We start from the raw sequence: 18998 nt of genomic DNA, 5'->3' as shown, positions 1-18998 counted from the left end.
TATGTGAGATGATTTCATACATTTTAAACAATTCGGTCAATCTTTCAAGTGGTCGCAATTTTTTGCTATTCAGGAAAAAAAGTTTGTGGAAAGTTATATATGGTTTTTATAGCCTGTTAGTATTAATTTTATGTTTAATATTACTTTTTTAATGTGGTTAAGAAAATGTAGCAAATTAGAAATTAATAAAACTGATTAAGTTAATTTCAATTGATAGTAAATTTTATTTAGGCTTTCTAGGTGGTGCTAGTGGTAAAGAACCTGCCTACCAATACATGAGACATAAGAGACGTGGGTTTGATCCCTGGGTTGGGAAGATTCCCTGGAGGGGGTCATGGGAACCCACTCCAGTATCTTGCCTGGAGGATCCCATGGACAGAGGAGCCTCATAGGCTATAGTCCATGGGGTCACAAAGAGAAGGACATAACTGAAGTGACTTAGCACAAGCACAAGAAAATTTTGTCACTAACCCAATTGTTTTGAATTTTTTGCTGATTTGTTCTTTATACACTATAGCTTTTCTAACTTTCTATATTGCTTTTACAGTGAAAAATCAGACTTCATTATATTTTTCTATATGATATGTAAAACATAAGGTCCTAAGACACTGGAAGGAAATGTGCAAAGTATAACCACAATTATCTTGGAGTGATGGGGCTTTATGCAATTCAACTGCGAGGGCCCTCTGAATTCTACTTCTGCGTTTTAGGAATTTATTATAAGGACAAATAAATATGTTTTTTAAAAAGATTTAATTGCCACCTGGATAATAAAGTGGTGCAACACTGTAAGACTCTAAAGTGAAGCAGCAGATAAACCTCCACAGATCCTAGGGTCAGTAGGTCCTTCACCTCCCATGCAACCTTCACTAAGTCACTGACCTGTTCCAAACGTCTTCCGTAAAACTGGAACAGTAATGCACCTACCTCACAGAAAATGAAAATGGGAAAACGCTTTTCTGGATGACTAAATGGAAGATGTAACTGCCTACATAAAAATGCAAGTTCTTTGGAAACAATCTCCAAGTTTATGATAACACAATTTAACAGTGTTTTGCTACTGACATAATCAGTTCAATCCTCAGTGAATTAAAGTTTGAGAAACCTTGAGGGAAATTATGAAGAGTTAAAATTCTAAAAGAATCAGCAGCAGCTCTAATGAGACAATGGATGTCCAGCCTGCCTCTTGTTGATGTTTATCTGCATTTTACATAGATCAACATTCTCTCAAGGAAGAGGTTCTGTTGCTTGTGTTCACCGAGACAAAGCCTACTATTGCTTTCAGTTCAGTTCGGTTCAGTCGTTCACTCATGTCGGACTCTTTGCGACCCCATGAATCGCAGCACGCCAGGCCTCCTTGTCCATCACCAACTCCTGGAGTTCACTCAGACTCACGTCCATCGAGTCGGTGATAGTCTAGCTCAAAGATGCAAATATACTTTCGGGGTTTTGATTCTGGAAATTATCCTATCTGGTTCTACACCATTTTGACATCAATGTAGTTGTTGATTTTCCACCACGAGGAGTATAAAAGGAAAGATACAGCCTAGAGGCAGCAATGTATTTTAGATCAAGTGTGGCTGTGAATTCCATTTTCTCACACTGCTCCACCCAGTGAAATACTTCATGCTCTGTGTACTGGTGGGACAGAATGAAGCAGACTGCTTTGAAACTTTTATCTTTAATTAATTTTTACTATTGGAGGAAAGTTATGACCAACCTAGATAGCATATTCAAAAGCAGAGACATTACTTTGCCAACAAAGATTTGTCTAGTCAAGGCTATGGTTTTTCCTGTGGTCATGTATGGATGTGAGAGTTGGACTGTGAAGAAGGCTGAGCGCCGGAGAATTGATGCTTTTGAACTGTGGTGTTGGAGAAGACTCTTGAGAGTCCCTTGGACTGCAAGGAGATCCAACCAGTCCATTCTGAAGGAGATCCGCCCTGGGATTTCTTTGGAAGGAATGATGCTAAAGCTGAAACTCCAGTACTTTGGCCACCTCATGCGAAGAGTTGATTCATTGGAAAAGACCCTGATGCTGGGAGGGATTGGGGGCAGGAGGAGAAGGGGACGACAGAGGATGAGATGGCTGGATGGCATCACTGACTCGATGGATGTGAGTCTGAGTGAACTCCAGGAGTTGGTGATGGACAGGGAGGCCTGGTGTGCTGCGATTCATGGGGTCACAAAGAGTCCGACACGACTGAGCGACTGATCTGATCTGATTGTATTTTCTTTCTTTTCAATTTAGAAAGATAATAAGAGAAAGAATCACAGGGGAAACTATGTTTCTATCTCAGTGTTTTGAACAAAGCAATCTATTGAATCTTTGACATTTTTGAGAAACCACCCACATGATTTAAAAAAAAAAAAAAAGTTTGCTTCTTCTTGAGGCTCATTTAAAGGAACTTCAAGTACAAGGAAATGCATGACAATTTTCTTTTGATTCCTGCAATTCAGTGGGGCTCATTTAATGTTAGAATGCCAGTAAAGATTTTTGCTGCCCAGCAGAAGTGCAGAACCCAGATCAGATGGTCTTGATTACCTGTGACACTGACAGTACGTGTAAGAACAGGTGCTGTATTTTGGAGCACACTGCTCTTACTGTGAAGCTTTGGAGAACTTTTTTTAAAACTTTCTATGTTGTACTGGGGTATAGCTGATTAACAACATTGTGATACTTTCAGGTAAACAGTGAGGGAACTCAGCCATCCATATACATGTATCCATGGGCTTTTACAGTGGCTTAGTTGTAAAGAATCTACCTGCCATGCAGGAGACAAAGCAGACATGGGTTCAGTCCCTGGGTGGAGAAGATCCCCTGGAGGAGGAAATGGAAACCCACTCCAGTATTCTTGCCTGAAAAAATCCCATGGACAGAGGAGCCTGGTGGGCTACAATCCCATATGGTGGCATAGAGTTGGAAATGACTGAGCACATTGTCCCCCAAACTCCCCTTCCATCCAAGCTGCCACATAACATTGAGCAGAGTTCCATGTGCCATGCAGTAGGAACTTGTTGGTTATCATTTTAAATATAGCAGTGTGGACATGTCTATCCCAAGCTCCCTAACTATCCCTTCCCTGCATTCTGCCCCCTGGCAACCATAAGTTTGTTCTCTAAGTCTGTGAGTCTAGGATAACGTTTAAGTGAGGATTCTTCCTCCGTAATCTTCTTTGTGAAAGAGATTCAAACTCCTTTGATCTAAGTTCAGATTTCATCCTGGGGCCACTGGTTGTTGCTGGGGATGGCCAGCGGTAGATGCAAGGAAGAGGCATTGTGCAAAGGCACAGGGGGGCTGGGTTTGGGTGCAGAGGAAGAGAGACACAGATAAGTGATCAGTGCACAACAAGGCATGTTTGTTCACACATCAGATTTTTGTTATTGAGGGAGTACCGCTTCTTAGTACTTCTTAGAAGAAAAGTACCACTATTAGTCAGGATCCAATCAGGAAAACAGGGTCCACACCAGGTGGCTCAATAGGAGGAATTTAACATAGGAGCCTGTTACAAAGGTCATGAAATCTGGGGCCACCACGACTTTCTGCCCAGAGTGTCTTTACCATCAGGCTGTTTCTTTCACTTAGGGAAGAATTAAGTAAAAACAGATATTTTCCAGTTGTTTCTTTCTTAAGAGTATTATTTTTCCCACTAAATCTTTAAAATATGCTTAACAGTTATTCTAAAACCCTTTCCTTATTTACTTTTCCTCATATGCAAATCAGACTCTGAAAAATACCTTCAAAAATGCAAAAATCAACAATACAGATCATAGAAATAAAAAATGAAAAAAAAAATCTTTAAAATACTAATCACTCTACACCCAGGGATAATAATTTCAAATCTTTGGTTGAAAAGTTTATAGGAAAATCTTACAGCAGTATACAGTCTTGTTACTAGCTTTTATCCTCCAATGAACATTTTTTTTTCCTACTTCATTAAATATTCTTCAGAAACTTTCCTTTTGGTGGATTCAATATATTCCAAGTCTAAATTTCTTTACCATTTTCCTGCTGTTGGAAATTGAGTTTATTTCCAACCATGCAATTTTAAATAAAGCTAAAATATAATATTCTTATAAATAAGTTTTTGGGGTTTTTTTCGCCTCTTTGATTATTTCCAAAACTAAGAGAAGTCCTACCCTCTTTTTGTCTCTTCTTAATTTGTGAGAGGGGGAAAAAAGACAGGTCTAATTATGACTTGAATATGAGTAGTGCTAAATGACATGGTTTCTTAGAAATTAAAGAAAATTATAACTTTAAAATAAAATTATATATAAAAAATAACCAATTCCAGAAACCTATAAAGTTTTCATGCCCTTTAGTCCCCTCAATGTTCTGTTCATGTTCTCTCTGTTTTCCTCTTAATGAACATAATTTTCTACAGTGTCATCCTTCAAGAAAAAGATTCGGATTCTCTTATATAGATTTTCTACTTTATTCAGTTACTGTAATTGGAGGCAATATTATTTTCTACTATTTCAATAAACTGTACTTCAGCTGAATAACAGGCTTGGACATTTATTTTTATAGTTAATATTGTTTCTATGGGAAAATGTATTCAGAGATTCAAATACATATTTAAAAATAAAATTTAACAACACAATTTGCTTACAGGTAAAGGACGTTCAGTATTTCAAAAAGTAAAACATATTTGGTTAACCTCGTTTCATTATTCACATATTACCAAATACCATTGTACTTTGATATATAGTTCATCAGGTCACATATGAAAATCTCTTTTCTAAGAAATGTGTGTGTGCATTAACTATTAGATATGGTAGATTCTTTGAAGGATTTAGGCACTTGGAATTACTAGCTGACCCTTAAGTTAAGTTGATTTCCAGAAGGAGACTATAAACTGTGTCAATGACGATCCTGAGCAAATTTTGCACAATAGCATAGGCATCACTGTTGTTACTGTCTTGCTTTATTTTCTTTTCATAACATTTATCACTTGGTTTATAATATATTTATATGTTTTTATTTTAAATTCCATCCTTCATGAGAGTATTAGCGTCATGAGAGCAGGTCATTTCTTTCATTCTCTGCTTTATTCACTGTCTTGTATATAGTAGGTGCTCAATTAATGCCTTATTTGAATGAATTACTATTGTGTGAATAAAATGTGAAGATTGTTTCAGATCTGATACAACAGAAATAACATACAAAATATTGAAAATTTTGTAAATAAGCCCAATTTTAAAAATTGCTAGTGTCATATTTTTATTATCCTCCAAAGTATTTGTGAGTTGTTTTGGTTTATGGATATGTTCACTTGTGTCATATTTTAGATTACACATATAAATAATATCTTGAAATACTGAGTGTGTCAAATCTTGAGCTGTGTCTGTACAGAAAAGAAGTGTGAATCTCAAAGCCTATGTTACAAAACATGTATCTTTTTCTTTCCAAGTAAATTAAAAAATTTTGTCTTAAAAAAATGTGAAATAGACCTAACTCTTTAAACCAAGCAGCATTGCTGATGATTTTAGAATGTGGTTGCCCTGACTTTCATGGAAAGTCACAAATATGTTTTCCATTTAATACAGACTTCATTTGCTTTATTCTTAATAAGTTAAGTTAAATGTCCCACACCATAAAAATTACCCTTAGACAAAGGGTACTTTGTCTTCTGAAAGTAAGAATTCTGAAGCTAAGAATTCTCAACGATTCAAAGATAAACGTTAGTCTTTATGAGGGGCAAGGCTACAAAGAAATAATAAGATGACCACGGTCAAATTTAGTCTGGCTTTTTTCCCCCAGCAACTCTTAGGCATTCGTCATAGTGCTTAACAGAAGTTCCCAAAGGTAAATGAGGGAATGGAATTAGAATAGATTTTAAACAAATGTTTATTAAGATCCACAACTTATTCACTATTGGTAACTGGAACTTCAAAGCAGAGTAATGAATTTAAATACATAGTAACAGAAAAAAATTTTTGTTTAATTTATAGAAGGAACAAGTTAGGTTGGAAAGAATCATTATCATCAGTCAGTCTTAGAATTGGAGCCTTTATTTTATGCATGCCTGAGAGGCAAACTGGTTAATATATCTATGGCCTGCACATTTCCAGTATATCTCTTTTCTCTCTCTTTTCCATTCTACCCTTCATTTTTCAGACCCCTTCCATCTCTCCCAACACAGTCACCCCACACATTAATGCACATGCACAAGTCTGTCTTTGGTATGAAGCATCTTAGGTTTATCGGTAACTCATCTTACTAATGGACCCAGTTACAATGATCTCATTAGAAAAGTTAAAACAACAGCTGTTTATTACCACAGAAATGTGTGCAAATGATTAAAAAAGTAATTCCCTTTTCTTCTTCTAAATTGCATAGACTGTAATGAAAGCAATTACTTTTGCCATTTCCTGTGTTATCAGAATGTTCATATCACTGCAGAAGTAAGAAAAGTTTTTCTATTTAGTTTGGCCTCTGCAATCACAACAAAAGGTATTTATATAAAAGGCCAGAAAACCATCAAGAAATTTTACTATTTCAAAATCCCAATGCTATCAAATGTATCCTAAGAAAATATTCTAAAATAGTGAAAATTATGAATACAAGCATGGCTGCAAGCAACAAAATGAATTCAAGGTAAATTAAGCAAGTAGGCGAATTTGTTGAAAAGATAAGTCATAAATTTAATGGCACATTTGTAAAACAGCTTCAGGAACAGATAGGAGCTAAGAAACAACCCTAGAGTGGGTCAGAGCTACAGGAATTCCTAGAGATCTCTTATCATTGTGCTACCACTGGAATTAATCAGCTCTAACTACATTTTCTTTCTTGATTTTTACATGCTTAAGATTCAAAAAGTAAAGAAAAAAGAGGACTAATTAAAATCAGAAATGAAAGGGAGATATTACAACTGATACCACAGAAATACAAAGGATCATAAGAGACTACTATAAACAGTAGCATGCCAACAAATTGGACAACGTAGAAGAAATGGAAGAATTTCTAAAAAACATACAACCTATCAAGACTGAATCATAGTGGAAGAGAAAATCTAAACAGCCCAATTAACTGGTAATGAAACTGAGTCAGGAATTAAAAACCTCCCAGCAAACCAAAGTTTAAAACTTCACTGATGAATTCTACTAAACATTCAAAAGAGAATTAAACCAATCCCTCTCAAACTCTTCAAAAACAGAAAAGGAGAAAACTCTTTCAAACTCATTTAAAGAGGTCAGCATTACCCTGATACCAACACCAGACAGGATACTGAAGGAAAGAAATTATAGGTCAATATTATTGATGGATCAGAGAAGACAATGGCACTCCACTCCAGTACTCTTGCCTGGAAAATCCCATGGACGGAGGAGCCTGGTGGGCTGCAGTCCAATGGGTCGCTACGAGTTGGACATGACTGAGTGATTTCACTTTCACTTTTCACTTTCATGCATTGGAGAAGGAAATGGCAACCCACTCCAGTGTTCTTGCGTGGAGAATCCCAGGGACGGGGGAGCCTGGTGGGCTGCCGTCTACGGGGTCGCATAGAGTTGGACACGACTGAAGTGACTTAGCAGCAGCAGCATTATTGATGGATGTAGATGCAAAAATCTTCAACAAAATATTAGCAAACTGATTTCAACAATACATTTTAAGGATCATACACCATGATCAAGTAGGATTTTTTCCAGGGGTGTAAGTATCATTCATTATCTGCAATGAAGTCAATGTGATATACCGCATTAACAAAATGAAGAATAAAAATTATGATTATCTAAACTGAAACAACAACAAAAAAAGCATTTGACAAAAGTCAACATCCATGTACAAAAAAAATCTCTAAACAAATGAGAATAGAAGGAATGTACCTCAACGTAATAAAGGCTGTACATGACAAACCCACAGCTAACATCACCAGTTCAGTTCAGTTGCTCAGTCGTGTCTGACACTTTGCGACCCCATGAATCGCAGCACACCAGGCATCCCTGTCCATCACCAACTCATGGAGCTCACCCAAACTCATGTCCATCAAGTCAGTGATGCCATCCAGCCATCTCATCCTCTGTCGTCCCCTTCTCCTCCTGCCCCCAAACTCTCCCAGCATCAGGGTCTTTTCAAATGAGTCAACTCTTCACATGAGGTGGCCAAAGTATTGGAGTTTCAGCTTCAACATCAGTCCTTCCAATGAACACCCAGGACTGATCTCCTTTAGGATGGACTGGTTGGATCTCCTTGCAGTCCAAGGGACTCTCAAGAGTCTTCTCCAACACCACAGTTCAAAAGCATCAGTTCTTCAGTGCTCAGCTTTCTTCACAGTCCAACTCTCACATCCATACATGACCACTGGAAAAATGAGAGCCTTGACTAGATGGACCTTTAACATCATACTCAATGGTGAAAAGCTGAAAGTCTTTCCTCTAAGATGAGAAACAAGACAAAGGTGTTCACTGTCACCAGTTATTTTCAACACAGTATAGGAAATCCTACACAGAGTAATTAGGTGAGAAAAAGAAATAAAAGACATCCAAATTGAAAAGGAAGAAGTAAACCTGTCACTTGCACATGACAAGATGTTATACACAAAAAGCCCTAAAGATGCCATCAAAAACTGTTAGAGCTAATAAACAAAATCAGTAAAGCTGGAGGATATAAAATCAATATGCAAAAATTTGGTGTGTTCCTGTACACAAATAAACAAACATAAAGAGAAATAAAGAAAACAATCTCATTTATATCAAAAAGAACAAAGTTCTCAGGAACAAATTTAACCAAGAAGGTGAAAAGCTTACATATTGAAAACTAGGGAATTTCCTGGCAGTCCAGTGGTTAAGACGCAGCACTTTCAATGTGGGGGCCTGTGTTTGATTGAAATAGATGAAAACAACAGAATGGGAAAGACTAGAGATCTCTTCAAGAAAATTAGGAATACCAAGGGAAGTTTTCATGCAAAGATGGGCAAAATAAAGGCTAGAAATGGTATAGACCTAACAGAAGCATAAGATTTTAAGAAGAGGTGGCAAGAATACACGGAAGAACAATACAAAAAAGATCTTCATGACCCAGATAACCACAATGGTGTGATCACTCACCTAGAGCCAGACATCCTGGAATACAAAGTCAGGTGGGCCTTGGGAAGCATCACTATGAACAAAGCTAGTGGAGGTGATAGAATTCCAGTTGAACTATTTCAAATACTAAAAGATGATGCTGTGAAACAATATGCCAGCAAATTTGGAAAAGTCAGCAGTGGCCACAGGACTGGAAAAGGTCAGTTTTCATTCCAATCCCAAAGAAAGGCAATGCCAAAGAATGCTCAAACTACTGCACAATTACACTCATCTCACATGCTAATAAAGTAATGCTCAAAATTCTCCAAGCCAGGCTTCAACAGTATGTGAACTGTGAACTTCCAGATGTTCAAACTGGATTTAGAAAAGGCAGAGGAATCAGAGATCAAATTGCCAACATCTGTTGTAGTTTTCAATTTTATTGGTGCTATGAAATCTAATTAAGCTTTTGAGATTTTTCTTTTTCTCTTCCAATCACACTTTTTATTGCTGTTATAAACTTTTGCCTCTACATTGGGCTTTTGCAGTTATGTGGAGTTTTCCTTTCCTCTTCCTTTTTTTTTCCTTTTTTTAAATTTTTTAAAACCTATTATTGTTTTTTCTGCTTTTATTACTTTGCTTGCTTTTCCTACTGTTCTTTTCCCCTTGCAGTTATCTTTAATGTATATAAATCTTCTTTATCTATCTCTATTTAGCTTTGCATATCTATTCTTTCTTTCTTTTCTTTCTTACCTTTCCTCTCAACATATGTTAATTTTGTTTTCATTGCTTTATTCCAAACTTGGCACCTTGCTTTAGTTTTGTTTTCCAGTTTGTGCTTTAGTTAGTTTTGTTCTTAAATGATAGATATAATTTTTGGTTTCCTTTGTTCGCCAGGTCACTCTATTGTACTTTATTTTTGTTGGACTGTTTTGATTTTGCTTATGGATGTATCTGTGTATGTGTATAGTCCATGATTTTAATTATTATTTGCTGATTATGTAACTGCCATTAGTCTGGGATTCATCTTTGGTTTCTCATTTTTGGCCATGTGTTATCTCACTTAATGACATAACAAAACACTTGTGGAATTTTGTTCCTGACCAGAGATCAAGCCCTGAATCTTTGGATTGGGAGCACTGACTCCAAGACCCTAGACTACCAGAGAACTAACCCTAGGGAGTATCAAATAGTGAGAAGTCACACAAAGGAAACCACTTGAATACATGACCCAGAATCACCCAACCACCAGTAGCACCCTGTGCAGGATGCCTCATCCAAAAAATGAACAAAACAAAAATACAAACAGAATTAGCAGCAGACAGGATTACCACCTTACTCATCCTTACAGTGGGGGGAAAAAAAAAAAAAACTTAGCATAAATCTCACCCTATATGAAGCTTACACAAACCACTGCACCAAACTTAGGAGGGCAGAAAAAGGAAGAAAGAATTCAACCTTGAAGCCTGGGAAAAGGAGACCTCAAATACAATAAATTTAAAAAAATAATAATGAAAAGGCAGAGAAATACTGCACAAATGAAGAAACAAACTTGAAACACAGAAGGCCAAATAAATGAATAGGAAACAGGCAAACCACCTGAAAAAGAATTCAGAATAAGGATGGTAAAGATGATCAAAACTCTTGAAAACAGAATGGAGAAAATGCAAGAATCAATTAACAAAGACCTAGAAGAATTAAAGAATAGACATACAGAGTCAAACAACACAATTACTGAAATTAAAAATACTCTGTTGCTGCTGCTATGTCACTTCAGTCATATCCGACTCTGTGCGACCCCATAGATGGCAGCCCACCAGGCTCCCCTGTCCCTGGGTTTCTCCAAGCAAGAACACTGGAGTGGGTTGCCATTTCCTTCCCCAGTGCATGAAAGTGAAAAGTGAAAGGGAAATCGCTCAGTCGTGTCCGACTCTTCACGACCCCATGGACTGCAGCCCACCAGGCTCCTCCGTCCATGGGATTTTCCAGGCAAGAGTACTGGAGTGGGGTGCCATTGCCTCCTCCCAAAAATACTCTACAAGGAATCAATAGCAGAATATCTGAAGCAGAAGAATGAATCAGTGAGATGGAAGATAAAATGGTGGAAATAGCTTCTGAAAAGCAGAATAAAGTAAAAAGAATGAAAAGAACTGAGGATAGTCTCAGAGACCTCTGGGACAATATCAAACACACCAACATTTGAATTATAGGGGTCCCAGAAGAAGAGAAAAAGAACGGGTATGAGCAAATTTTTGAAGAGACTATAGTTGAAAATTTCCCCAACATGAAAAAGGAAATAGTCAATCAAGTCCAAGAGGTGCAAAGAGTCCCATACAGGATAAACGCAAGGAGAAACATGTCACAAGACATATACTAATCAAACTAACAAACATTAAACACAAATAAAGAATATTAAAGCAGCAACGGAAAAGCACAAGTAACATACAAGAGAGACCCCATATGTTTAACAGCTGATCTTTCAGGAGAAACTCTGCAGGCCAGAAGGGAATGGTAGGATATATATAAAGTACTGAAAGGGAAAAATCTACAACCAAGATTACTCTATCTGGAAAGGACCTCATTCAAAATTGATGGGGAAATCAAAAGCTTTTCAGACAAGCAAAGTTAAGAGAATTCAGTACCACCAAACTAACTTTACAACAAATGTTCAGCTCAGTTCAATTCAGTCGCTCAGTTGTGTACGACTCTTTGCCATCCCATGAATCGCAGCACTCCAGGCCTCCCTGTCCATCACCAACTCCCGGAGTTCACTCAAACTCATGTCCATCGAGTTGGTGATGCCATCCAGCCATTTCATCCTCTGTTATCCCCTTCTCCTTCTGCCCCCAATCCTTCCCAGCATCAGGGTCTTTTCCAATGAGTCAACTCTTTGCATGAGGTGGCCAAAGTATTGGAGTTTCAGCTTCAGCATCAGTCCTTCCAAAGAACACCCAGGACTGGTCTTCATTAGGATGGACTGGTTGGATCTCCTTGCAGTCCAAGGGACTCTCAAGAGTCTTCTCCAACACCACAGTTCAAAAGCATCAGTTCTTCAGTGCTCAGCTTTCTTCACAGTCCAACTCTCAAATCCATACATGACCACTGGAAAAACCATAGCCTTGACTAGACGGACCTTTGTTGGCAAAGTAATATCTCTGCTTTTCAATATGCTATCTAGGTTGGTCATAACTTTCCTTCCAAGGAGTAAATGCCTTTTAATTTCATGGCAGCAATCACCATCTGCAGTGATTTTGGAGCCCCAAAAAATAAAGTCTGACACTGTTTCCCCATCTCTTTCCCATGAAGTGATGGGACCAGATGCCATGATCTTCGTTTTCTGAATGTTGAGCTGTAAAGCCAACTTTTTCACTCTCCACTTTCACTTTCATCAAGAGGATTTTAGTTCCTCTTCACTTTCTGCCATAAGGGTGGTGTCATCTGCATATCTGAGGTTATTGATATTTCTCCCGGCAATCTTGATTTCAGCTTGTGTTTCTTCCAGTCCAGCGTTTCTCATGATGTACTCTGCATAGAAGTTAAATAAGCAGGGTGACAATATACAGCCTTGATGTACTCCTTTTCCTATTTGGAACCAGTCTGTTGTTCCATGTCCAGTTCTAACTGTTGCTTCCTGACCTGCATATAGGTTTCTCAAGAAGCAGGTCAGGTGGTCTGGTATTGCCATCTCTTTCAGAATTTTCCACAGTTTATTGTGATCCCCACAGTCAAAGGCTTTGGCATAGTCAATAAAGTAGAAATAGATGTTTCTCTGGAACTCTCTTGCTTTTTCCATGATCCAGCGGATGTTTGCAATTTGATATCTGGTTCCTCTGCCTTTTCTAAAACGAGCTTGAGCATCTGGATGTTCACGGTTCACGTATTGCTGAAGCCTGGCTTGGAAAATTTTGAGCATTACTTTACTAGCCTGTGAGATGAGTGCAATTGTGCAGTAGTTTGAGCATTCTTTGGCATTGCCTTTCTTTGGGATTGGAATGAAAACTGACCTTTTCCAGTCCTGTGGCCACTGCTGAGTTTTCCAAATTAGCTGGCATATTGAGTACAGCACTTTCACAGCATCATTTTCCAGGATTTGAAAGAGCTCAACTGGAATTCCATCACCTCCACTAGCTTTGTTCATAGTGATGCTTCCTAAGGCCCACTTGACTTCACATTCCAGGATGTCTGGCTCTAGGTGAGTGATCACACCATTGTGATTATCTTGGTCGTGAAGATCTTTTTTGTACAGTTCTTCTTTGTATTCTTGCCACCTCTTCTTAATATCTTCTGCTTCTGTTAGGTCCATACCATTTCTTTCCTTTATCAAGCCCATCTTTGCATGAAATGTTCCCTTGGTATCTCTACTTTTCTTGAAGAGATCTCTAGTCTTTCCCATTCTGTTGTTTTCCTCTATTTCTTTGCATTGATCGCTGAGGAAGGCTTTCTTATCTCTCCTTGCTATTCTCTCTTCTTTAATCATTAAGGAAATGCAAATCAAAACCACAGTAGGATATCTCCTTACATGTCCTAGACTGGCTATTATCAAAAGACAAGAAATAACAAGTGTCCACAAGGATGTGGAGCAAAGGGAACCCTTCTGAACTGTCGGTGAGAATGCAAATTGGTGCAGCCACTTTGAAAAAAGTATGGAGTTTTCTCAAAAGCTAAAAATATAACTACCATACCGTTCAGCAGTTCCACCTCTTGGTATTATCAGAAGAAAATGAAAATACTAATTCAGAAAGAAACACAACTCCATGTTCATTGTAACATTATTTACAACACCAAGATATGTGAACAATCTAACTGAATGGGTAAGAAGATGTGGTGTATATATATAAACAAATATGTGTGTCAAGTATGTTGAGATTGCTTAACAAATTTAAAAATGGAAAAAAAAAAAACTTGCCATTTGCAACAACATGGATGGACCTTTAGGGCATTATGCTAAGTGAAATAAGTCAGAGACAAATATTCTATGATCTCTTATATGTGAAATCTAAAAAATAAACATAACAGTTCATAGATACAGAGAACCAACTGGTGATTGTCAGAAGTGGGGGTGGGGGTGGGAAGAATAGGTATTAGAGGTCAAAAGGTAAAAAAATAAAAAAGCATTACTTGTGAACTAGCCAATAGATTCTTATTATCCTAGTCTTAAAATTTCCTTATTTCTATCAACAGAAGAATCATTAATTCAAACCTGCTGAAGGCATTTAGATGTACTGAAAACATCTGATTTATAGTCTAATTCTCTGCAACATACTTTTATAACCAAAGTACAAGATTGAGTAGAGGATTATAGAAGATCCACTGCTTCAGTAATGGATTAAGCTGCTCTGTGACCACAACTTAAAATGTTTATTCTTTCAGCAAACAATTATTGAATATTTACTGTGGCCAGCTTCAGAGGTAACTGCCAAAATATAACTGTCTGTACAGAGGTGGTTACTGCACAATTGCACTCATTTCACATGCAGGCAAAATAATGCTCAAAATTCTCCAAGCTAGCCATCAATAGTGCACGAACTGAGAATTTCCAGATGTTCAAGCTGGATTTAGAAAAGGCAGAGGAACCAGAGATCAAATTGCCAACATACGTTGGCTCACAGAAAAAGCAAGAGAATTCCAGAAAAAACATCTACTTCTGCTTTATTGACCATGCTAAAGCCTTTGACTGTATGGATCACAACAAACTGTGGAAAATTCTGAGAGATATGGGAATACCAGACCACCTCACCTATCTCCTCAGAAACCTGTATGCAGGTCAAGAAGCAACAGTTAGAACCAGATATGGAAAAATGGACAGGTTCCAAATTGGAAAAGCAGTACATCAAGGCCATATATTGTCACCCTGCTTATTATACTTATATACAGAGTACATCATGCAAAATGCCAGCTGAATGAAGCACAAGTTAGAATCAAGATTGCTGGAAGAAATATCAATAACCTCAGATATGCAGATTACACCACCCTTTTGGCAGAAAGAGAAGAGGAACTAAAGAGCCTCTTGATGAAGGAGAGTGAAAAGGTGGCTTAAAACTCAACATTCAAAAAACGAAGATGATGGCATCCAGTCTCATCACTTCATGGCAAATAGATGGGAAACAATGGAAACAGTGACAGACTTCATTTTCTTGGGCTCCAAAATCACTGCAGAAGGTGACTGCCATCATGAAATTAAAAGACACTTGCTCCTTGGAAGAAAAGCTATGTCAAACCTAGACAGCATAGTAAAAAGCAGAGGTATTACTTTACTGACAAAGGTCCATCTAGTCAAAGCTATGGTTTTTCCAGTAGTCATGTATGGATGTGAGTTGGACTGTAAAGAAGACTGAGTGTCAAAGAATTGATGCTTTTGAACTGTGGTGGTGGAGAAGACTCTTGAGAGTCCCTTGGACTGCAAGGAGATCAAACCAGTCAATCCTAAAGGAAATCAATCCTGAATACTGATTGGAAGGACTGATGCTGAAGCTGAAGGTCCAATACTTTGTCCACCTGATGTGAAGAGCTGACTTATTAGAAAAGACCCTCGTGCTGGGAAGGACTGAAGGTAGGAGGAGAAGGGGACGACAGAGGATAAAATGTTTGGATGGCATCACTGAGTCAATGGACATGAGTTTGAGCAGGCTCCAGGAGTTGGTGATGGACAGGGAAGCCTGGCGTGCTGCAGTCCATGGGGTTGCAAAGAGTCGGACATGACTGAGCACTTAACAACACAGAGGTGGTTGTAAAGGTAAATATTTTATAATGCTCTTTGGAGCCAGGTTTATATGTTTAGTTTCTAAAGTATGTTCTTTTGTAAAAAATATGTTCAGTTCAGTTCAGTTGCTCAGTCGTGACCTGGCATGGACTGCAGCATGCCAGGCATCCCTGTCCATCGCAAACTCCTAGAGTTTACTCAAACTCATTACCCAAAGAAAGGCAATGCCAAAGAATGTCAAAAAATATATAATATCAACTTAAATTTAATTTCAGTGTATGAATTATGATGTTACTGGTGTCTGAATTAGTAAAATCTCACTATGTTCTCAAAAGTGTTAATGAGGTTATTCTTGGTACAGACATACGTTGTTTCACTGCACTTTGCTTTATTGTGTTTCAAAGATACTATGGCATATATCCAGACAAAACTATGATTCAAAAAAAATAGCAGCACTATTCATAGTAGCCAAAACATGAAACCAACCAAAATGTCCAATGATAGATGAATGGATAAAGAAGATGTGGTACATATTTACAACTACTCAGCCATAAAATAAAAAAGGAAGAAAGGAAGAAAATAGTGCCCATTTGCAACAACATGGATTCAATTAGAGATTATCATACTAAGTGAAGTAAGCCAGAAAGAGAAAGACAAATAGCATATGATATCACTTATAGGTGGAACCTAAAATAGGGCACAAATGAACCTGTCTACAAAACAGAAACAGACTCACAGGCAGAGAGATCAGACTTGTGCTTGTCAAGGGAGAGGAGAAAAGGGAGAGAGTTGGCCTGGGAATTTGGGGTTGACAGATGCAAATTATTACATTTAGAATGGATAAACACCAAGGTCCTACGGTACACCACAGGGAGCTATATCCAGTCTCCTGGGATAATCCATAATGGAAAAGAATGTTTTAAAAAGAGAATGTAGGCTATTTCGTGGACGTCAGGTGTGCGGGCGCATCTGGGAACGCGGGCGGGAGGGGACCGGGAAGACCTAGCCTAAGTTCTGTGGATTTGAACCTCCGCATTTCTAACCTAAGATCTCAAAACGCATCGTGATTCCTGTCGATTGGACTGTAAATTTTATGTAGATAATCTTGGAAACAATGGTAACAAGACTGAATTGGAACGAGCTTTTGGCTATTATGGACCACTCCGAAGTGTGTTGGTTGCTAGAAACCGTCCTGGCTTTGCTTTTGTTGAATCTGAAGACCCCCCAGATGCAGCTGATGCTGTCCCAGAGCTAGACGGGAGAGAACACTGTGTGGCTGCCGAGAAGGGTGGAACTATCCAACGGTGAAAAGGGAAGTCGAAATCGTGGTGCACCTCCTTCTTGGGGTCGTGGCCCTTGAGATGATTATCGGAGGAGGAGTCCTCCACCTCCACGCAGATCTCCAAGACTGAGAAGCTTCTCCCGCAGGCGGAGCAGGTCCCTTTCTAGAGATAGGAGAAGAGAAAGAACACTGTCCCGGGAGAGAAGTCACAAGCCATGCTGATCTTTCTCTAGGTCTCACAGCAGATCTAGGTCAAATGAAAGGAAATAGAAGATCAGTTTGCAAGAGGAGTGGTGTACAGGAAATAACTTCATTTGACAGGAGTATGTACAGAAAATTCAAGTTTTGTTTGAGACTGCATAAGCTTGGTGCATTTTAAAAATGTTTTAGCCGTTCACATTTGTTTGTCTGTTGGAACAGTGACACACAGGGTGTAGTTCTCTATGGTTTGAAATGGGTCATATGAGGCATGTAATATCACAAATTGTTACTTTAAAATGTTCCCTTAAACAAAATTTAATTTGCTTTGAATTTTAGTCTTGCATAGGCTGATAATAAACCTCTAACTCCTGCCCAGGTAAAGTCGATGTTTAACATTATGGAAACAAAAACTGGCAAAAATTGGAAGATTTTTTTCAACATAGCTGGGATATGGTATGCAGCTGTAGTTAAGCGGTTTTTAAAAGCTGCTGTGAACTCAAAAGCTGGAGAAATTAAAGCTGCACCCTTAAACTGGATTAGAGGTTTAAAAATTCCACTAGTCTTCACACTGGACAAAAGGTTGTCCAGTTGGTGTAGAATCTAAGAAGTTTCAAGGAAGTTAGTTTACCTTTGCTTTAGGTTGTAAGTTCCTTCTGTGATTGCTGTATAAGAATACATAGCTCTTTGTAGCATTCTTTATTTGGAAATTTGAGACTACTCAAAATACCATATGTCCTGCCTGTTTAAGGGTGCATTGTAGAGCTGAACTGAGTTACAGTGCAAGATTCTTTTTTCATGCTGTCATTTGTAATAAGTTTTGTGAGAATCCTTGGGATTAAAGTTTTGGTTACAAAAAAAAAAAAAAGAGAGAGAGAGAGAGAATGTATATATGTGTAAAACTGAGTCACTCTACTGAGTTTTGCTCAATGCTGCAAATCAACTATGTGTCAACAAAAAAGGGAAAAAAAATAAGGTGGTTCCACTGTGAACCTGTAAGATTAACAGAGAAGAAAAGTCTGGCAATACCAAGAATGTCAAGCACATAGGAAAACAAACTCTCAAGTACAGCTGGTGGGAGTATAACTTTGTATAATCATTTTGGAGAGCATCTGGCAATGTTTAGTATAATTAAAGAGGCACATACACTGCTTCCCAGGAATTTCACTTCTAGATATATACTCTGAAGAAATTATCACCAATGTGTACAAGGAAACATGTTCAGGATGTATACAAGATTATTTTCTGTAATAGCAAAAAAAATTGTACTAAATGTAGAAGAAATGAATGAATAATATATGTGTATATATGTGTGTATAATAAAATATATATCATCTTTAAACACAAATAAAACACTAAAAAATAAATCAAGGGATTTCCCTAATGATCCAGTGATTAAGAATCTGCCTTCCAATGCAGGAGACACAGGTTTGATCCCTGGTCCGAGAGTTAAGAGCCCACATACTTCGAGGCAACTAAGTCTGACTGCTGGAAATAGAAGCCTGCACCCCAAAGAAAGGTCCTAAATGCCACAACTAAGACCTGATGCAGATAAATAAATAAATGTTAAAAATAAAGTAAAAGCTAGAAATGATTAAGTGTAGTATGGAAGGAACGTAGAAAGCCAAGACAGGCCAAAAGTGAAGCCTCTTGCATTGACCACTTAGCCATGCTGTGAATGCAAAGGAAAAGTTCTTGAAGGAAATTAGTCATGTGTGTATGTGTGTGTGTTTTCCTTCACTCTTTTAGAGAGGTGTCTGGGCATGCCTCTGTGATACGTTACTTCAGTCGTGTCTGACTCTTTACAACCCT

The 18998-nt window shown here is 38.0% G+C and overlaps 1 pseudogene; it reads left to right on the top strand.

Annotated features, from left to right (window-relative positions):
• Positions 1–17258, top strand: part of LOC147371209 (serine/arginine-rich splicing factor 3 pseudogene) — a 56803-nt pseudogene extending 39545 nt beyond the window's left edge.
• Positions 17259–18998: the final 1740 nt, after the last annotated feature.

This window comes from Bos grunniens, chromosome 6, assembly GCF_055505025.1.
Source record: "Bos grunniens cultivar Pamir isolate PY7600 chromosome 6, Bosgru_T2T1.0, whole genome shotgun sequence".
NCBI classification, from domain to species: domain Eukaryota; kingdom Metazoa; phylum Chordata; class Mammalia; order Artiodactyla; family Bovidae; genus Bos; species Bos grunniens.
Note: the sequence above shows the minus strand (reverse complement) of the source record. Positions and strands in the feature narration are given on the sequence as shown.